Source organism: Borostomias antarcticus (assembly GCF_949987555.1).
Source record: "Borostomias antarcticus genome assembly, chromosome: 24".
In the NCBI taxonomy this organism is placed as follows: domain Eukaryota; kingdom Metazoa; phylum Chordata; class Actinopteri; order Stomiiformes; family Stomiidae; genus Borostomias; species Borostomias antarcticus.
Window position 1 is genome coordinate 10082824 of NC_140257.1, and position 22587 is coordinate 10105410.

The following is a 22587-nucleotide window of genomic DNA, read 5'->3' on the forward strand; positions in this document are numbered from 1 at the left end:
TTTAATTTTGAGATATGAGGTGAGAATAATAGATTTTTTTTTATAAAAAAAAAAAAAAAAAGTGTGATGCCCATTGATGCTTAACTGCATACTCATGCCATTTAAATCATCCTTCTCATCTCTCTTCTCCTGCTCTCCTCTCAACAACCTCTATCCTCTCCTCACTCACCTGTCCCTCCACTCTGTGCTGGTCCTGTCGTCTACCACAACCACCGCCTTTTTTTACATATCTTACATAAATAATAGGCTAGATTAGGCTACGCTTAACTGATATTTTGTTACATTTGCTGTTGCTTTAACTGGCACCTTTTAGGTGGCTGGAGGAACTTTAACGCAAGCTAGCGTCGTTGGGCCGTGGCCCACTGGTTGAGAATGGCTGGCCTATGCTACACCCCTCCACCCAGTTTCATGAAAATCAGTCTGGTAGTTTTTGCGTAATCCTGCTAACAGACGAATGAATGAATGTACACACGCCACCGAAAACATTACCTCTCTCCCTGCAACTCTGTTGCGGAGGTAAACAGCAGTGAAATAGGAAGCATATGCTTCCACTCTCATTTTACAACTAATCCTTTTTTGCCATCTAATTATCTTGTTGTGGAGCCCAATATTGGGCTAATATTTTCTCAATCTATGCACAAAAATCAATTGCCATGTCATTTGTTTTCCATTTTTGGCCTTAGGAGCATTGCTGAAATTCTTCCAGAATCAGATCCATCTACCACTTCTGACACTGTGTGTATGTATCCTTCTTCGGCCCCCTTATTTGTTTCTGTCTGATCTCTCTCTCTCTTTTTTTCTCTCTCTGTGCATTCATGCATATGCATTCTTTTTCTTGCAGCAGTTCCATCAACTTCCACACAACCACAATGTGCCATAGGCTACAGCATACCCCATGAGGGAGGGCATACAGCACAAGTTGAACATGATTAGAACGACACCCTGCTTCGTCCTCCCCATCATGTCCCTCCTACAGAAGGTAGGCCTACATGTTGCACCTGACTCAACTACATTTTGCTCCTGACTGAATTGACTGAAATGCATTTTTATAGGGGCGTGGGGTGTGGGTGGGTGGAAAGCCTCGATGGGTTTCCTTGCCTGTGACCCCCAATTATTTTGTCTCACATCACCAACTCTAGGTACATCAATTGAGAGATTGACAGGGACGCTTTACAGAACTTGTTACAGAATCTGTCCTCTCAGATTGTCCACACAACACCTGCCTGGAGATCTTCCATTTACTTATCTGACATTTTTAAGTACATGAACATTTCAGTAGGGGGCATTGTTGCCCTTTGGAAATGTGATACTGATTTGAAAAAAATGAGGAATGAACTGCTGAGGTTACTGCCAGGTCTTTGTGGCTTTATCTCGTTGAATTACTTTGACTGTCAATTTAAACTTTTGTGTAAATTATTTTACTTTAACTGTCACTAATGAAGGTATTAACCAATCGCTGAAGTGCAAGCAATGGTGTTTGCCTATGGTGTTTGACTAAATATGTGCCTGAACTGACAGCCAAACAACTAAGATGTAGTCCATAGATGTACATTCTTAGAAAACCATATACACCTCCTAATGATAAATAGAGAACGTGCATAGGCATGATAGTCTATAGTTGACTAATTTTCACAAAAAAAGTGTACAAAACTTTGAGGTGATGTTAACTTATGTATGTACAGTATGTATATATATATGTTTTCCCTCTTTCCCTCCCCATTCCCTTCACCAACAAACAGCATGTCATGTTTATCCAGAATGACCAGCTGCTCTCCACATTGGCTTTCTTATGTTCCTTGCAAGCAGGGCCAGTCTTTCTTCAAAGGGAATGATTGATGCCCTCGAATGAATGAATGAAAGGGCACATATTTTCTTGTTGCTGTTTTGACTGAAGTACAGTAACGTACTCTGCATGATTTCCTTCTTACTCATTCACTGACCTCCAAAAATAATTGAATTTGACAGGCCTCCAACGCATGAGACGATTGCATTTAATTTCATCAGGGTGTAAGGTCATGTATTATCCAGCATGCTAGTTTGTTTACCTCAGTCCTCCAGTCATCTCATTTTCTGACACGCTTTTTCCAGTCATGTCCTTTTTGCAATTGGGGGGCAGCCATTTGCTTTAGGCTGTCTTAATAACATCCTACACTTCCCCAAGGCATTAAAACCCTATATCATTGCATGCTAAAATATCTGCATAAATAGTAGTAGCTTGTCGGGTTCAGATGGCGGAGGGAGTGCGCGCATGCGGTGGGAGGAGTGGGCGTTGCTCTGTTGGCACCAACATTTTGATAAAAAAGAGTGAGAGAATGTGGGACACTGTGAAAAAAATGGAATACCTGCACCAATCAAAGGTTGTGAGAATCGATTATGGAGAGCGAAAAAGAGGGTGGAGTGAGAAAGATGATCTGGCAATCTCTTTATTATCAATCACCAGCTCCTATTAGGATGTTGCATGTGGTTCCAGGACATTACCCATTTCCTCCTCTGTATATCAAAGACTCAGTCCCCCTCCCTCCCTCCTTCACCCTAATTCATTCCAGATGAGCACAATGGGACATTTGATGTAGTGCGCAAAGACACATGTATACAGCTGTGTCTGCCTGTCTCAAACAGCTGGTGCTAGGTCTGAAATACAACAGCGAAGCAACCCCAATCATGCATTTGTTTATGTAATTAAGATCAAGGAATTGGAGCCAATGATCTTTTCCTCTGTTCTCATCAGCTGAAGACTAATCCGATATTTCAGGGTGATAGAGCTGACTTGGCTGTGCTGTTCTCACTGCTAATTTGGCCAAGTATAGTGTCATGGTCTAATAATATGCAGGTGATATAAGCAGTGTGCCAGTTGAAGGTTTTCCAAGTGTGTGTGTGTGTGTGTGTGTGTGTGTGTGTGTGCGCGTGCGTGCGTGCGTGTGTGCATGTGTGTGTGTGTGTGTGTGCGCGCATGTGTGTCAATCAACACAACTGACACATCCACACTATGTACACTCTGCCCCAGGAAACTAGAATAAACCTGTAGTACTAGCTATGTCTAGTAACTGCTTATTACCTCCACCCCAGCGACAGTGCAGGGCGAGAGGTAATGTTTTCGGTGGCGTGTGTGTGTGTGCGTTTGTGTGTTTGTCTTTTAGCAGGATTACGCAAAAACATTCCCTTCCCATTGATTGTCAATGAAGGGGGTGGGGGGTGAAACGGCCATATCTCGATGTGGGGAGGTCACAGAGACACAGGGTTTGGACTGGCATAAAGCTCTCGACCTAATGAATGCGGCAATACCAAAAGTCTTACTCGCAGGCACAGAGCTACGAAATGCATTCATGGGCATTGCTCTCTGAGCACCATTTCTGGCTACCTCCACCCCAGCGACAGTGCAGGGCGAGAGGTAATGTTTTCAAACACGGTCGGCCATTCATCTCCATTCATTTTTTGGACTACAATTACGCAAAAACTACCTGACCAATTTTCATGAAACTCGGTGGAAAGGTGTATCATGGGCCACCTTAGAACCCATAACATTTTAGAGCGGATCTGAATCACTGGCCGGGTCTATAAATAAAAACAAAACTTAGAACAAAGCGAGTTCCCTGTGTAGGGGCACTAGAGACAAGGAGTTTCGGGTGTGCGGGGGGAGAGCCCGGAGTGCACTGCACCGCCCCCCGCTGGCTGTGACCCAAGGAGAGCACAGAGCCTTCAGTCATTTTTTGGACTTTGGCTCAGGACCACTTATTTCTCCAGGGTAATAATAAGCGGGGGAATTCCGTCTGTTTATTTCCCTGCAGGATCAAGCAAAAACTACCTGACCAATTTTCATGGAATTTGATGGAGGGGTGTAGCATGGGCCAACCTAGAACCCGTACAATTTTGGAGCAGATCCGAATCACGGGCCGGATCCACGAATGAACACAAAACTTAGAACGAAGCCAGCTCCCTGTGTGGGGGCGCTAGAGGCACGGGGTTTGGACTGGGGTGTGCGGGGGGAGAGCCCAGAGTGTTGATGTACACATTCACCAACTGCACATTCTGATCTAACAGGTGTCAGTGCGTCATTCGTCAGTATCGCCCACAACGTCCGCCCACACTGATCAAACCCTGGTCCTCTGATTTACAAACACACATGACCACCTCTCATAATCTCAGTTACCAGTTACTCCACCGAACAGCTACTTCTTCAATGGCGCAAGACAGTAGGTCCTATTCATACTGAGGAGTGAATTTACCCAATTCAACTTGGTTACACTGACAACATGCATTCATGGACGGAGGTCTGTGCTCTCTTGAGCACCCTTTCTAGTATTTTATGAATCTCATGTAAATCTCATGTAAATCTCTGAGACAAGTCGTCTGTTCTTTTTGAATCTAAACTGGGAACAGTCATCAGTTCTTCTGTAGAAAAAGCAATAATTCTGCTTTCCTCTGCTCTCACGAATATGACAAGCTTCCCAAATCCTCATACAGTCGCACCTTTGTACAGCACTTGTGTTGTGAGTGTAACTGATTTGATTCAGGGATTTGCTTTTTAGTGCCCTCTTCCTCTCTGCCACCTCCAGTCTGGGTGCTCTCCGGCCGGGCACAGGGGGGGTCGCTGGGCACAGGGGGGGTCTCTTGCGGTCTCAGTGTGTCTGGGAATGTTGATCTGAAAACCATAAGGAGCAGGGGCTTGTATCTCCTAAGTTTCTCCCACTGCAGACAGGCCTCTATGGTAACCCATGCTACAGGAAGCCTATTTAGTGCTGTACCTAGAGAGAGCCCTGCATTGCACCCTCCCCTCCCCTGCGATAGCACTTTCAGCATCTGGAAAAGCGATATATAATACAATTTAATATTGTTGTTATTATTATTACAACACACTGTAAATGGCTGTAACCTCACTGCAACCAGCTAAGATGTGTTCCAGGACCCGATAATGGGCCTCATTCACCAATATTTTGTTGAATTTCTGTTCTTAAATGTCTTCCTAAGAACGTTTCTAAAGAAAGCTCCTGTCTGATTCACGACGTGTTCGTGAACCGTTGGATGAGTTCGCACCTGCCTTCATGTAATGATGAATCCCATGGTTTTGTAAATTGAATGCGCGTGGCCATACACCCGAATTAGCATAGGTTAACTCCCCACCAGCCCCATATAAGGACATGCAACTACAGGGCAATCAAAATCAGATTTGAATTTGCCTTGGTGCGTAAACATAGCGAGACAGAACAGTGCAAAATGTCAAAGTGATAGAATACAACATACAATAGCCTACAGTCTGCAAAAAAAAAAAATGGCCAAATGAAAATCTAAAGACCTGACTCAACCTGTCATATTTAGCAAAATGCATAATCACATCAGGGATATTATTGAAAAGACAGCACTCTCGCTTTGTAAAATAATGAAAACCATTATTATAAGATATTGTAAATGACACAAATATTATAGTATTGCAATCCTATAATGTTATACAACCTTAGATTTGAAGTAAAAGCAAACACAAATAATAAAAAAAAAACATGTTGTTCGCATGAATAGTCCGTAGCCTACTTAAGGCTGCTCTTCCATGTTCGTAGATTCTTTTCTTAGTTCCCACATGTGAGAACAATGGTGAATGCCAGAATCTTCTTGGAAACGGTGTAAGTGGAGTTTAAGAAGAAATGCTTCCTAAGAAATTCTTAACTTCCTTCGTGAATAAGGCCCAGTGTCCTTAGGCAGTTCATTTGGGATGGTTGGGCTGCCATCTTTGAAGTGTTGTTGATGAGATGGTCCCTGAAACTAGCCTTTTTTCAACAGTTTTTTCAACACTTTTGTAAGAGAAGACCATTGTTACAGTATCTTATAGACTTATGCTGCACTTTACAGTGACTCAGAAACCTTTTCAGACCATGCACCCAGAAATAATTTTTACATTTTGGAGTCATGCTCTTTGATCTATGCTGCACTACCTATCTGTCATTTAAAATGCCTAGGCTTTATACTATGTATGTCTTCTATACTAGATCATATAGGCATATTCAGCTGTTTTTGTAGCCCCTATTTCTACTTTTGAATTTAAGTTAATCTAATCTCTTCTTGTTTAAATATGACGTTATGGTATATGGTATTGTGGTCTAATTATATATTTAATTAAATATTATGACATTGACATATGATTATGAAGATGTTGTTTTGATTGTATGCCGAGAAGAAAACAAACTGGAATGTGAGAGTGAATGCGGTCATATTTTACCCTGAACAATGTCATGTCAAATAAGCCGCTGCACATTTCATCATTAGCGCGTCAGAGAAAATGGAGGCAGACTCAGTTAGTCTCTGAAGGTCTGCTGCAGCATTTTGGAGACAGAGCAAAGATTATGGGAAGATCGCGCTGCACAATATGGCGGCCTCAGCCAGATCAAAGCAAAGACAATCAAAGCCAGAGTGAAAGCTACAGCCTCAGTAAGCTCCTTTAAATGTCTTCCTCCCCACCCCATCCATACTGAGTGTTACATCACCCTCAACTGTTTCCATACCCAACTTTTCCACTTCTGTGAGGCACCCAATCCCCTCTTGCACGGAAACTGGACATTGGACAGTGAGTAGACGAGACATAAATCCATCAGACCAATGCAAACACCATAGTAGATCACCTTAGCTAGTATTAAACTTGAACTTCCGTGTCATAACACCTACATTAATGCCATCATAGATAGGACATGACACTGGTTATAATCATTTGTGATGGTATATATTATGACAAATGACTTGTCAAGACTCATGCAGGGGCCTTAGTCTGAGAGCTGGAAGGTGAGCTCACAGACTGTCCTGTCAGAGAGTGTTGCCCAGACCTCCACCACATGGAGTGCCCCACAGGAGGTAAATATCATTAGCTGTCAAATGACTCATCTCCTGGTCATGTCAGAAGCCAGGTGTGTGTGTGTGTGTGTGCGCGCATGCACACCTGCTTCAGTTATTATAAGCCACAATTTTCCAGACAATCTGAGGGCTCCTTTTTTTGAGCACTAGTTATGGTGAGAGAAGCTCAAACGAAGGTTGAGGGGAGGCAGATCTCAGCAAACCTCCCACAGCCGTCATGTTCCACGCCCCAGAGTTTGCCCATTGCATTGCATCTCTGCGTTTCAAAATGGGCCAGGAAAGGCCCGGACAACCCTCTCCCCAGGTGTGGACGCCACTTCCTCCTGTGATAGAGTGGATCAAAACGGGACAGTGTTAATTCAAACCTGCCTGTACCTGAGCAGATTTGGACAACCTTGTGTGAATTAAGGAGAGTTATGGCGATAATGACTGGGATGGAGCCCCATGCCGCGCCACCTCTTGTCACTTGCGCAGACTGCAGCTGTGTGATGAGTGTATGGAGAGCAGACATGCGCCCCCTCTAGGGGGTAACCCTCCCTTTGATGATGTTACATTTCATCAAGTCGTTTGAAGTCGTGCTTGTATTTATTTTTTGTCTCCCCCGCTTTCCTCTTCAGCAGGGTTTTTGCTTGGTTTGCTTAAGCGTCAGTTTTGACGAGTTTTGACTAACCCTTGAGTCCAAACAATACATGAGGTCCACAGGATATGGGTGGTATCCATGAATGCGTTCAGCCTCTTGTAAGACAGCAACTGCACTATCTCCAACAGCTATTGAATTGAGAGTGTTTTATTTTACTTCTTGGTTTGAGAGGTTGGCTATTGTGTGACAATGGTAGAGGCAATTGCAAAAGACAGATGGTGTATGTTGTCCCTGGCCATCATTTCTATTTTAACAGCTGTCAACATTAATTAGTTGCAAGGAGTAGGTTTGTTTATTCAAATTTCTTTCAGAGTAAAATTATTTGTCTATTGAACAAGAATAGCTGAAGCGACTCTCTCTTTCTCGACCCCTCTTTCTCCCTCTACCTTTGTGTCTGTGTTTTGTCTCCTGGTCTTTTGCTGTTTTTTCCCCCCCAACCAAGGTCACCTGTTCAGCTACCTCACAGTTCCTCAGCAGCAGCCCTCCAGTATCGATGTCTTCTGCTACTTGGCACATCCAGATCTCTGTGTAGAAGAATCGGTGGTAGGCGCCAGTGCGTCGGAGTGTGGACTCAAAGCTCATAGAACCACGATGCTTCTGCTCTCAATATCGGGCCATTGTGATCAGCTGGTCTCTGCCTTTTGTCAAACTAAATAAGATGTGACTGTGGACCAAAACTTCCCGCACCCCGTGAAGATTATCAGAGTTTTTAAATGGCTTCAATATTTCATGGCAACTTATTTTACGTATGAAAGGCAAAAAATGCTGGTTTTGTAGCTTTGTTTGACAAAGAAAGGCTTTGAACAAAGTATGACGCAGGATCAAGGTACGGTCGGCTTGTCTCTCACGCATGCTAATTATTTCCGTCTCGCTGGACTCTGCGCCTTCTCTGTAGCCCTCGCTCGGTTTCTGAGGAAAGCCAGACAGACAGTACCAGGGGGTATCTCAGCCTAATGTGTTGCGCAACTTGGCCTCCTGTGCCCACTGTCCCTTTCTTAGTCCGCAGCTCTGCCTGTTACCGTTGTAATTAACAGAAAGTGTTCCCAGACAGGACTGGGATGAAAGCCTGTCACTAGACGGCACAGATCAGCCAGCCCCTTGATTCACATCCCTTTGGTTCTCCTTCAGTCTTAGCGAGGGCTTTACACAGCCAGGGAACCCAGGGCCCTAATGACAACTGAACAGGTATCAGAAATTACTATCCCCATTGTCATCAACTCATATGGGGTTTCAGGGACCCACTGGTTTCCTGTGAAATGAAACAGGTATCATTTGAAAGAGTATCATATCTCCAACGTGGACTATGTCTTGAATAAGTAATGTTTCTGTCAGTACTGCCTAAGGGTAGAGGTACCCCCCAGGCTGTGCCATACTTCCTCCCCATTAGCCTTACCCACAGAACCACCGGTGGCCCACAAAAGAAATATTATACTGTAGAGAATTAAAGAATAATAAACAAGACCCTGGAATGCAGAATCTACACTTGATGAGTATGGAACATGCTAAAATGAGGGTATTACGTCTGATCCTTGTGGAATATGCGGAAATATGCGGTTTGAAGACCTTGGCCATTTGAATCTCTGTGTAGGTCCGTCAGGCCTTTCTGCCATTCCAGGATGAAACATCTGGTGGCACTGTTTGCACTCTCGTTGCCAGTAGCCTTTGCTATCCGGTTGCCCTATCGGTTGCTACCTCATTAAAGTGAGCGATGATAATAAGTCCCTCGGAGACCATGATCATGCAATGAAGTCATATTGAGTTACAGATACGCATACATCAACATACACATGCACATATTTCAATCCAAATACCCTTATCTTGCTACTGAAATCACTGCACAATGGTACTTTACACACACACACACACACACACACACACACACACACACACACACACTCACTCTCACACTCCCATACAAGAGGAGCAAAAATACATATAATACTATTGGATATCCAGATTTAGTTTTTTATTCTAAAATATTTTCACAGTCCAGCACCTATGTAGACACTGCAGTAGATATGCACCATGGACCACACACGCTCAAGGCATGGTTCTCGGAGCGTGGACCAGGACGGTATGTTTAATCAGCCAAGGTTGCTGCACGTTGCCTTGCAATGTTGTTTGAGGAGGTTGAGGGAGTATCATCTGTATTCTCCTCAGATGGCTTGCATTAGTAGGATCATGCAGATATGGGATTTTTTCTCTGCAAATTAAAACCCAGATGTCATGCTAATGGACACACACATCCTTACACACAGCTATAAAATATTATTTATGATTCTGCAGTCAGCATGACGAATGCCTCACACTCAGCACTCCGCCGACTGAACAATGCAAAATCTTGAATCTTCTGGATTTGATGCCAATAATCAGTTCCATCCCATGTGTAAGATTTACGCAGGATCCCACTGAATTGTTCAGCATGCTTGCAGATTTCTTACAAAATGGCCTCTTTTGTACTGAAGGATTTTGCACATGCCAAGTCCATGGAAAATTAGCAAGTTAGGAAGCTTCTCCATGCCAATATTCTCAACATTTTAAAAATAAACATTTATGTGTCAAAGCCCAAAAAACTAAGCTCTCACACATATTTGTATGACCTACGATTTGTCACAATACTGTAAAATAAAGCCTTTTTCATTTGTATTCAATTTGCATTTTTATTCATGCAGACGTCATTTGAATAAATATTTGAGAGACAGATATGAAAAATGAATTGCAGAATTGTTCAAGAGAGTGACAGTCACAATCACTTTAAAAAATAAATTTTCACACACCCAGAAAAATAAAATGACACGACCACAAAGTATTAAGCCTGGCAATCTAATGCATGCATGGTACCATGAATACAATTAAATCAATATGATGCATATTTCATTTTCACATGTCAGCCCTCCATCAGCTCTTTATTGAACAATAATTAGGTTTAAGTTCATATATGCACATTTTCTGACTGTGAAACTGTAGTTAATTTGGACAATATGACATACTGCATACTGTACTGTGGTGTTGTGACAAGTGTCCCTGCAGATAGGACGCTCAAGTGTCAATTTACTAAGTTATAGAGATGGATGCAGAGAACCATGCCCTGCTTTACATACTGTAGAAAACAAAAGCATTGTTGTCTCCCATGAATTATGCCACAAAATAACTGTGCCTCAATGAAATATACGATAACATCAACACAACACACAATGCCGATATGGTTGTATTTCAAACAGCAATATTTGATTATGCTAGTAAGATAAACAAAGAAGGACATGAATTCACTGACATCATCCATATGTTTAGCATGGCCCTGCTTGAAACAAGAAACTGGCAACCATGGAAAAAAGAAGGAACATCAATGCTGGAAAAACATTAAATGTAGTAATGCCTCAGTGCATATACATCAGCTGATTCAAATAACCACAGTAAATATAGAGACAGTCTTGCAAGGCACAGTCACAGTTCATGGGTGACCTTGTTATGGATTGTTAGTCTTTACACATTTTCTGTTTTTTCTAAAGAACCTGTGAGGGAATTATTTCTCTTTTTTCCCCCGGCCCCGTATTAATTCATCTCTGGTACTGTCATTGTGATTACACACAGCGGAAAAGCATTCTGAGCCTGTGCCAGCCTCCTTTACTTAGAACGGAAGACATTTAATGGAGAAATACCTGAAGTGACACAAACTCAGCAGGGCTGAAATATTTTCCAGATAGTTAATTAACCTTAGCGACTGGCACGGCAGTCCTACATGGCCAACCAGTCGCAGTGAGTGCTGGGATAAATAGAACCATTCACGTTAACATGTCACTGCTTATACATGTCATCTGTGTACTGGCCCCCTTCACGCTTAATTTAGAGGTGAACTCACAGGGTATTTTGTCATGCGTCCGCCCCCCTTCCCCCAAACAGAGGAGAGCAGTGAACTTGTGCATTGCCATAATGTTATGCAAACATGCCAGTACAGACCACTTTCTCATAATGAAGTCAAATAGCACAGTTGTATTGCAAAAATATACCTAATTATATTTGAGTAGTATGCTGATGGTATCTCGTGAATAACGTTGCAGACATGAAATGATAAAATCTATGCTGGACCATATGGCAAGTGTATGTATTAAACTGATTTTTGAAATGTTTCCAAAGCGCATGCCGTCTTACAATTCACAGTTTCAGCTGCAATGATGTTGTTTTACCCTAAAAGCAGCAAACCACCGCAACATGGTTAATTGTGTAGTAGCCTTCAGAGAAGAGGAAGGAGAAGTAGGCGTGGGAGTAACACACATAACAAAACAGTTTACTTGTGGTGATCTCCAGTCCTGTAGTTGAATGAGAGCAACTGGAAAGTAAAGGAAATCAAGGGTGTTGTGTTTGAAAAATACCCGCCTACCTTGGAATTCCACTGCGATTTTAAGCATACATTTCTCCCAGCAGGAGAAACTCAATGTGGTCGCCCTGGTAGCTATTGCCTCCCAAACGCCACATAAACGTTTATGTGGAGCGTCCTCCTGGTTCTGAACACTTCCCACATTTCCCAGCATCATTACACATTGCTACATTCTGACAAGATCATTAGGAGCCACATCTCCAAAGCAGAGTGTTGACATTGGAAGACTTGAGAAGGGAACATCTGGAGGATAACACCTCGCAGCTCCTGAGGAAGAAAGTCATCACGCTGGTTGAAAAGATTACATGTGTCAGAAAAATGGATAAAAGAATGTCAGAGCAGAGTCCAAAATGAAACCGAGGAATGATGATACTTGCAGGGGTTGTATTACACAAATGAATAGAAAACAGGTGGGCTTGGCTGCTCATGCACATTGGAGATTCTCCATGTCAGCAACATTTAATTCTTTTCAGGCTTTTTCAAAGACATCTTGCACAGCAATGAACATTACATTATTTGAGATCTCAGGCAAAGCACTGACCATATTTAGAGCTAACATTTTGCCTCATAAGCCTCCAAACCATCCATGCCCAAACCCAGAGTGGACCCCCCTGTTGTGTCTCACTAGAGTACATGGCAGTGGCCCATACCAGCCAGTCCTTACCATGAAACCCACAGGCCATCTGCTAGCTTTGAAGCCCTATTTATCCACATGCTGGCCAACGGCCAATAGTGTGACAGGGAATAGCAGAGGTGGAGAGTTCAACACGGACTTCTGTCCAATCCCATAAGTTAAACCAGTCTGAGGATTTGCTTTACAAACAAAACGACTTTAATATTTTGTAACAATTTGTTGGGAAAACCTCGCCAGAACGGAGCGCTATATTAGCATGACGCTTGGTGCCAAAGCCAATCAGGCCTGGCAGGTCTGATACGCCACCTTCTATCCTGGCTGTGTGGACGTCATCCTCTGTGCCCGTTGTCTTACTTGTCCCTGTCAAAACGGACTCTGATATTTTGTTTTAACGGTGCTGAGGTGATTTAAGAAACGCTAACAGAGAAAGACATGCGGTTCCTATTCTCATGGCTGTCTCAGCCTAAATGCCTCCAGATTTTTATAAAATGGGGTGTAGGGGGTGATTCGCTGACGTTATTTACATGGGGAAAGTTTTGCAGCCTCCCTGTCGGCCAGCACATCAGGATTTTGGAATTTTTTGGCAATGACCTACATCTGGATTTGTGTGTGCGAGCGCCCCACCCCCTAAGAGCCCCCTCACCGAGCCAGAGAGGCTTCAGAAGCTGCTCTCTAAAGCAATACTCCAACCCACCAGCGCTGTAAATGTGGCCCAGAGACGTTTCTATCACACCTATCTGTGAAGTTCAACACTGCAACACTTCCTGTTGTCCCTGGCCAGCTCCGTGTCTTTATTAGGAGGCCGGTGCCAGTGAGGAGCCGTCCGACAGACCTTACTCTCTGAAGGAATACGGGCCCACATCAGAGCCAGTCTGGTTTTCATCCCCGCTGCCCCACCCTGGCCCGTATACAATGGATTGGGAGCAGGCCCGTGACTTTTAACTCGCACTGCAGATTCCATGCTCCGCCGCCAGTTGGGCCAAGACGCGGCCCAGAGGCTCCTTGATGTGTCAGCCAGAACAGCTTTGAATCCAATCATGAGGCCAGAGGTTCCCCCTGTAATAGTCCATCCGTGTTCCTTCAGGGAGACGCGGGGGGAATTGCGTTTACGGTCAGCAATGTGGAAAAAGACAGATTGATTCTAGCCCACAAATCGCAGTGATGTATTTCAAGAGAGAATAACAGATAAATAGTCCATACAGTAGTTAATCTGGAGGATAACGGTTTACTAGCCCTCAGCACACCGGCCACTCATTTATCAAATCTCTGACTTTCCTTATCAGGTAAAATCTGCTGAATCTAATCTAGGGATCAAATAATGTCATATAATCCAATTTTATATGATACAGCCAAATGTACAGTATATCTTCCCGAATGTACAGTGCAACATATGCTACTTTTTCCCAGAGCCAGATTGTTATTGGGAACACAGATTGCCTTTTGAGCTATAACAGAATATGAATGAACAGCGTAATGAAAGAAAGCTGGAGAGAATGAAAGAGGCTGTCAGTCTGTCAACCAGGTAGTCAATCGGACAATATGGCGGAACCACAGCTCTGCAGTTTTGAGTTGCTCCGCGGTTGGTTTTGAGTGGTTTTCTCATTGTATCACCCATGCAAACAAAGGCAGTCTCCTCCCCCTCCTCCTCCAGCTCAATGTCTCATCCTTCTCTCTCATATTGGACTCGGAGGGCTTCAGGGCTGTAATTAAATTCCAATCCCCACTCTCCGTTCTCCACTGGCTGTCCCCAGCTCCGTGGGAGGCTGAGAAGTTGGGATTGTCGCCTGTTGCGGTTGGTTAGAAAGCTCCAGAGTTCTCTGGAAACCCCGGCCATAACGATGGAATTTGCACATGTGTTGCCGTGCGGAGGCGGGCCTCTGCGTCAGACAGAGATGCGGGGAGCGGTCCAACGCAGTCCTTCGCCCTTCCCACTCAGGTCTCTGACAGCAGGCGGCTCGCCGCAGCGTGCGTCTTACATCCCCGTTTACGTTTGCAGACGATGGCGGCCGTATACTCAGTCACCTCTCCCCTCATCCGGGCGGTGCGCCGCCCACACAGCGGCACGCCCAGCGCCCCGACCCGCTCCAGACCAGTATGGTAAATACAGTACATGCTTAAATGGAGCGCACTTTATAGCACTTTTACAATCAACCGCCTCTCTCATTCACCCATTCACACACACATTCACATAGCAGTGACGGCAGCTGCCACGCAAGCTGCCAGCCTGCCCATTGGGAACAATTTTCCCAGACAATTTTTGTCAGAATCTACGATTCAGCGCCGCCACGCCAACGTCCGCTGCCGCAGAGGAGACCACTGGCACGGATCCTGCAGGTCGGCGCGCTGGAACGCAGCAGCAGCAGGCCGGGTCAGACGAGACCCTCCCCGACAGCGAGATGAGGGGCCAGACAGCTAAAGTCTGGTCCAGCAGGGCCCTTCGAGAGAGGCAGGCGGAGTTCTGCACCACTGATCCAGAGTGACATTGATGGACAGTTTCAGAGAGGAGAGACAGATTTTATTTTTTTCACTGGCCGGGACGGTTTTTGAAAAGATGGACAAGACGGTCACAAGGCCTCCAAGTCAGCGGAGTGTGTTCTCTCACTCTCTCTCTCTCTCTTTCTCTCTCTCTCTCTCTCTCTCTCTGTCCACAGTGTGTGTGTGTGTGTGTGTGTGTGTGTGTGTGTGTGTGTGTGTGTGTGTGTGTGTGTGTGTGTGTGTGTGTGTGTGTGTGTGTGGGGGGGGGGGGGGGGGAGGGTATGCATGTCAAACAATCAAGCAGGACAATGGACGTGCTCTGAATCTATGGCATTGTTCTTTGGTATGCTATTGAGAGAATGTAGCGTAAAACGAAACACTCTAGGGTTACAGTGCATATGTACATTCACAGCGCCGCAAGGAAATTGTTGGCATTGCAAGCCTAACCTACCTGGCAAAATATATTCTGATTCTATTGTGCTGACACAATAGAGTTGGAAACACGCCTCCATCATGCAAAGATGGAATTACAGTCTGTGTCACATACAGTAGGATTCTGCTCTGTTATTTGGGCTCCATCCAGAATTCATATTTCCCACTGCCAACTCGTTAATTCAAGAACAAATGTCCCCAAGGGCAACAATTAATGCTAAACTTATTAGACACCATGCAGCCCTTGGGGCCTGGATCTAATCTGGCCGTTAGTGCTTCTGGTTGTGCCACTTACCCAGCTGTCAGCTTCCATGACTCGCATACACACTCAGATGGCCTATATGAGTACTTGTGTTTTTTGGAGTGTGTGTTCAGCATGTGTGTGTGTGTGCATGTTCTCTTTATGTCTGGGATATAAAATCTTTAAGTATGGATTTTATAAGACATCCTCAGAATTTTCTGACACAAATATCACAGACAGGCACATCTCCTGTGAGCAAACAGGCTGTATGTCCCCTTTATGACTGCTCCTCCAAGATTAGCTGTTGCCAGGGAAAATAAAAGCCCAAAAGACAGAGTCAATGTGAATCAAAAGACATTGTACAGGAAATGGAAAGGGACCCATTTCTGTTCTCAACAACGTTGTAGGCTACTTCTAGGGCCACCTTTGGGGTACCAACAGCTGGTCCTATTTTCGTCTCTAATATGATCTGGGTTTTAGATGGTCCTCCTCCCACTGTCAATAAGTCATGGGATACTCTAGAATGAACAATGAATAGACAATAGATGACATCTGCAGGAACTGCTTGGGAGATTGACGGATTCTGAATCTTCGGGGGACTATGAGCAGAGATGAAGCAACCCTCCTCCCACTAGCGTGAGGTGGTCAGAGACAGCTCCGAGCTTTAGGGGCTTTTGTGAGGTTGTTAAACATGTTCCTTTTCACTTTTCCAGCTGTGCCTCTTAAATGCTGCATTAAACTCCGGTAAACCCTAAAAGCCACAAGGGAGAACAAGCGATGCTCTTTGAACATCAAGTGGGGTCAAGGACAATTCTGTTGCTGTATTTTTGTCATCTGCTTTGCAGGATGAATGGACCCTCATAGACCAAGAGATCATATTTGTGATTATGGTCATGTCAGTTTCAACATTCTCTTGGAAAACAGGATGATTTGAAAAAGGATCAAATGTTTTAGGTCTGGCTGTCCGGGGCAATCTGAACACAGAACCAAACATTACTTCTCTAACTTTCAAAAGAGAGTGAACGTGAAGCTCTTTTGTGTTTCACAACTCAAATGTTTCTACACAGAGATGTCTAAGCACCATACTGGATAAGAAGCTTTAGATGGTCTAGACATATTTATATACTGTCTTATTGCATTTGATTTAGACTTGTAAGAACACATGAAACATCTTATAGTCCAGATTTTACTCCCGCAGGGCCACACAGCCTACTCTAGTGGAAGACTTCAACTTCAACTGTTGAGTGCTCAGCTTTGCATTGAGGACACATCAGTGAAGAGCTTTTAATCTACGCATACTGTATTGGAAAGGGCCATGGTCTTGCCTTGTACGCACAAACCGTAGGTCTTCATGGAACTGACATTGAACAGATTATTTGTCTCCTACGGTTTAGGAATCCATTCTTCTAAAGTAAAGGGTCTCCCAGTAAGTGGTCTATTTCAATATCCATGAGCACAAAATGTAAGTTGACAATGGTGGCTGATGAGTGCAGCTCTTAAAAGCTTTGAGCAGAGTGGGAGGTGAGAGTGAGACGGGGAGGTGAAGAGGGCTGGACGAGCTATGCGGAGGATGGCGGGGAGGATTTAAGAGTGCAGCCGGTGCCGCCGTTGCTTTTAGCTGCTGTTCACAGCGAGCCTGGTCTTACAGAGATCACGCCGCCGGTCTCGCCGACGCCTCCGCGCCTTCTCTCTGCCACAGGTAGCCCGCATACAGTCGCCATGGAAATACGACTCTGCAAAGGTGGCCAAGAGGCGTTAATGTAAGGATGGAGAATGCAGTTGCAGGTTTCACCGCTGTAGTCATGCGAAGCAGCGCAAACTATGCATTTATGACTCTTAACTCCCTCTGATTCAAAACTTACAAATACCCTCCCTCACAGATTGTATGTGGAAAAGTATTGATGACCTTGACCACCGGCAGCTGTCCCTACGCCACTGGCGTTTATCTGGCACCACCTGTTGCCAGGTAACATGGCAACACCGTGCAGTTCTTTACCGGGGGATGAGCGCTCTGTTTCCCCCCAGCCCTCGGTCATGTGACAGCCCCTCCGCTCAAGGTCAGGAATAAACCCAAGCTGGTGAGCAGCGGTGACCACAACAGCCCCTAGAGGGGTTTGGCTGTGTGTGTGTGTGTGTGTGTGTGTGTATGTCTATCCGTGCATGCGTGTGTATCCGTGTGTGTGTGTGTATGTTTGTGTATGTGTGTGTGTGTGTGTACAGTATGTGAGTGCGTGTGAGTGTGACATGTATGCTTGCTCCGATTCTGTGTGTGTGTGTGTTTGTGTGTGTGTGTGTGTGTGTTTTTGCTACCTGCTGTCACCTTGATTTCCAAATCAATAGAGGAACTTTGCCCAGGACAGGCTTTGAATGCAACGGCTCTCCACCAGCATTGATTTTCCTCGTTCTATGATTATCTCCACATGGTGCTGAACTGTACTATTCTTGGTCTCACATTCCGGGTGAGTGATTGGAGCTACTCTTTGTAAAACAACTGTGAATACGTCCTTTTAAAAGGCATGAGTCAAAGACACTGCCACAGTGGGCTGAGAACCCAACTCTCTCATTTTTCTAAGAAAAACCTCTTTGATTGCATATCACACAACCCTGTTATTTACATCATGTTTTCACACAGTCAATAATCCACAATGTATTATTGTGTCATGGGTCTTTAGGTGGCTGTTGACTGATTCTAGATCCATGGAGCCTGTTGTTGTGTGCATGCGTGAGTGGTTGGTGGTTAGACTTTCCTGTTGTTGAGTCTTTCCTTGCATGCACAAACACGCACGCACGCACGCACGCACGCACACACACACACACACACACACACACACACACACACACACACACACACACACACACACACACACACACTTTATTATTAGCTCAAAACATCATGGATTAGACCTGATTTCATAAACTTTAATGACTACAAAGCCATACATATTGTGAGATTCCTCTTCTGATCCACTAATTTCCCTAGGAATGTAAATTGTAAAAAAAAAAAAATCTAAAATCAATAGCATTGACCTGCTGTTGAAATAATGATAATGGGTTGGCTCTTGAAATGTTAATATCAGAAATGTTAGAAAATATCAGACAACAAATCAAAATAAGGAGAACCTTTGCTTGACAATGATGCCTAACCACTGCGTTGTGTATGATCTTGCATAACACAATTAGAAAAGTTTTAATTACTGTTGCATACTTTTATTGCAAACAACCTTAGTAGTGAAAAAACTAAAAATGTTGAGATCTTTAGTATCTTACTTTGATGTAAAAATCATCATATTCTTTCTTCAAATGCCTTTTCCACATGTTTGATTGCACAGCATCTTCCAAACATTTTAGTAGTGCATTTTTATATTTTTTATTTTTAAATCTCACCAAGTCTTTTTATTTATTTTTCAAAGCACATGCATTGAGTTTTCCACATTTTCTATGATTTGAATTCCATTATTATTCTCAGCCTGTGCAAGATCATGTACAGTAATAAATTAGTAAGACTGCTGTACAGGAAACATAAACCTGATTTTCCATTTTCCCCATGTGCAAGGTTATAACACAAAGTAATTTACTGTATGTTTTGGGGAGGCTGATTACTCAGAGGAACATACCAGTTTTTACCTGCCGTCACATGCTGGACAGATGCTGGTTTTTATGCAGTACCTGGGTTAAGAAGTGTAACGCAATGTCATGTCCTCATCTCATTTCCAACAGCAGAGCCGGGAAAGGCTAACAAAAACACACACTCGGGTGGCGTGTTGACTGTGCTCTGAGGGTGACAGGTCAGCCAGTTCCATCTCTGTGTCAGTGGAGGTGTTTCATATGAGGGAGGGCGTTTTTACAATCGTAGCGCTCGAAGCGTGATCATTGTGGACAGATGAGCACCCATACATGCAGTTGGATAAGCTGACTCACACACAGACCCGTATTAACTTGTGTACACGGACTCACATGAGCGCACGCGCACACACACACGGATGAGGAATGATATCAGGCTCATGTCAGCTATGAAGCTGGGGAGGCCTCTTGTGTGTCCTAAGCCGTGACGGGCATTATCTCTTCTAGGCTTCAGTGGGGATAGCCAAAGATTCTGTTTCTCCCTTTTTCTCTTGTTCACATTTTATGGGCGGGGTGGGGAGTGGAGGTTCTAGCTCTGGACTCACTACCCTTGAGAAAGCAGAGTACAAGCACCCTTAAATGTAGAAATCATACATGAAAAGTGCTGGAATAAAACAACGCAAAGACAACACCCAACATACAATGTCGTTTTGCAGCTCAGAAGGATTTCTAGGTTACTGTGTGAGCCATGGGAAAACTGAGACAAGGGGTTTATTCATGCTATTTTTTTGTTTAAAATCCTAAAACGCAAGGCCAGAAGTGTAATTCCCACAATATGCGTGGCATAGCAACCATAGAAATTGAAGCTCATCAGATTTCTGTTTATTTTTTGCTGTTGTGTCCTGTCTTTCCCTCTACAGATGCAGGCAGGGGCGTGGTGGCTCTGGCCAACCGTGGTGCCAGGATAGGAACGACGCAGAGACGCATTCACATGTTCTTTATCTTCCTGCTGCAGAGTGAGATGTAGAGGAATGTAAGCTGCACATTACCGGGGCCCTGAGGTAATATAATACTCCTCCTGCTTTGTGCCTCTACTAATGTAATTATGCATAGTTCCCGCTTTGGCAAAAGATTGCTATCCTGGAATATAAACAGTTGTTCGCAAGAACGCCTTTTCATTTCATAATATGGCCAGTCCTTTTTTCTCTCTCTCTCTCCTCAGACCCTTTCAGCGGGACTCTGGAGAAATCGTTGGAAAAATGTTCAAACTGAATTTTGGTTTCATATATCACAGGTTTGGTCTTAAGAGCATGGGTGACAGGACACACATTTTGGAATAGGGTCCGTGTGATCCGAGTTTGAATGTGTAACGTGTGGTTTGATGTCTTTTGAAGATCGACATGAAATAATGTCACGAGGGGACGGCATCAAATAGCTGCAAATAGAATAGAAACACGGCAGTGGCTTCACAGCCCTGGGAACACATTAAAGTTGGCTGATTAGTCGAGAGGTCTTTCATCCCCCGCAGAATCCAATAGCTCATCAGTGACAACACAGACCCGGTATAGTTGATATGGTCACGAACCCATCTGAGAAGCCCGATGGTGGATATATGGGATATGGATGGTTTCTCGCAGGTTGAGGGGGCCAGGGTGTATCAAGGCCAGGGCACACATGTCGTTAGCCTATCTCCAATGGGACCCTATCACTTCCCCAGATCTACCAGGATATAGGTGATTATTCAACCCCTCAAAAGCCCTCCTGTTTTGGGGATAGTGCATGGTCACCTGTACTGTGTTATTGTTCAATTTCACAATCCAGTGTACTTGAAGGTGATAAGGTGAGATAGATAATACAGCAGACAGATTACCTAGACATAATGAACCAATATATATGCATCATGCAAAACCAGCCCCAAAGCTTCTCAAAGGTAGCTGGATTCCATCATCATTATTTTGCCTGAGTTATGATGAACAGGGATAGGAGAATGCTGCTCATGTGACAGTGTCCTTGCAGTGACATGACGTGCCCTAAGGTTTTGTCTTGAGTGCGATATGAGCTCCTGCGCTATAGTGTGAGTCCTATCTACTGTTAGACCCTAAAGAAGATTTCCTAGACAACACAGGACGGTTCCAAATTAACTGTGAGAGTGGGTCATCAGCTTCGCATTTAATTTGATTTATAACTGAACCGGAGCCAAGTTTCCGTATGACTTGCAGAGCTGCTCATTCCTGCAGGCCTCTTGGATGGCTGTGTGTAAACGGAGAGGCCGACAATCAAACAGTGAGGCAGGGAGCCACGCTGGACTTAGCACTCCGCCTTGGCCAGAGACTCTGAGTCTGACAGAGAACTGGCACCCGCCTCTGGCTAATAGAGCGCATGTCACAGCTAGATGCTGAAGTGACTAGACATGCGTCTGCTACGAACAGCTGGGTGGTCAGCTGAACCAGGACCCACAGGAAAGAAATGGAATGAAATTTATACAGCAAATCAGCCAACGCCTCCACCCTACTGCTCACTGGCTGTCCTGGGAGGGGTTGACTGGCATGTGAGACTATCCCAGAAACGATGAGGAGATGGGAGGTGAAAGCTATTGACCTTTTAATAAACCTGATCAGCAACAGTATATTTTTTATTATGCTAGCATACTTAAACTACTCCTCTGCAAGGAAATGTATACTTACTTTTCTTGATCAAAAACTGATAAAAGAAAAATATGACATTTGCAAACAAGAAAAAATCTCACATTTATTTGATATCAAACAAGAATTGAACTTTATATTGTCTGACAATGGGCCCTTACAAAAGAAATGAAATTAATCTAAACAACCGCTGAAACAAGTCACACGTTCCAACAATTTTCTTTTAAAATTTTCAATAGCGCTGTTAATAAATTAATTAGTGTCAACGTTTGAAATACGCTCGTAAAACTTGAATATTGTACTGACATGGAAAGTTTCTTGAAACCTGACAATTTCCTTCAAGTAAAATAAATTACACAACGATCCAATTCACTCCAAGTCTGTGCATGGCATGGTGTTAAATATATTACTGGCAAAACTCATCATTCATGAAAGCAAAGTACTTCACAAGCAGATGTGGGCATGGTTTCATATGGGACTTTCAAAACATTTTTTTTATCTTCATACATACGACAATGAGTCAAGTGTCAGAGGAAAACCACACTTTTTACCTTTTATTTCTCTCAGAATAATTACCCTAACACTGAAAGGTCATATTCACGGTATGGTTGCCATAACATTTTTGTTGTTGTTGTTGTTTACTTTTTACACTTGTGGTACAGCAAAATATATTTTCTTTAGCTGTTACTCTGACAACAGTTAAATGTGCAATAGAGAAAATATAAGGCCTGAGTCTGAATTAGTGGTTTCTTCATT

General features: G+C 43.9%; 1 long non-coding RNA gene across 1 annotated transcript; it reads left to right on the forward strand.

The window, feature by feature from the left end:
- Window positions 1–681: 681 nt before the first annotated feature.
- LOC311325723 lies at window positions 682–20302 on the forward strand. The gene is made up of 3 exons (XR_014631016.1): window positions 682–737; window positions 842–979; window positions 20110–20302. It is a non-coding gene; the product is annotated as an uncharacterized lncRNA (long non-coding RNA).
- The last annotated feature ends 2285 nt before the right edge of the window (window positions 20303–22587 follow it).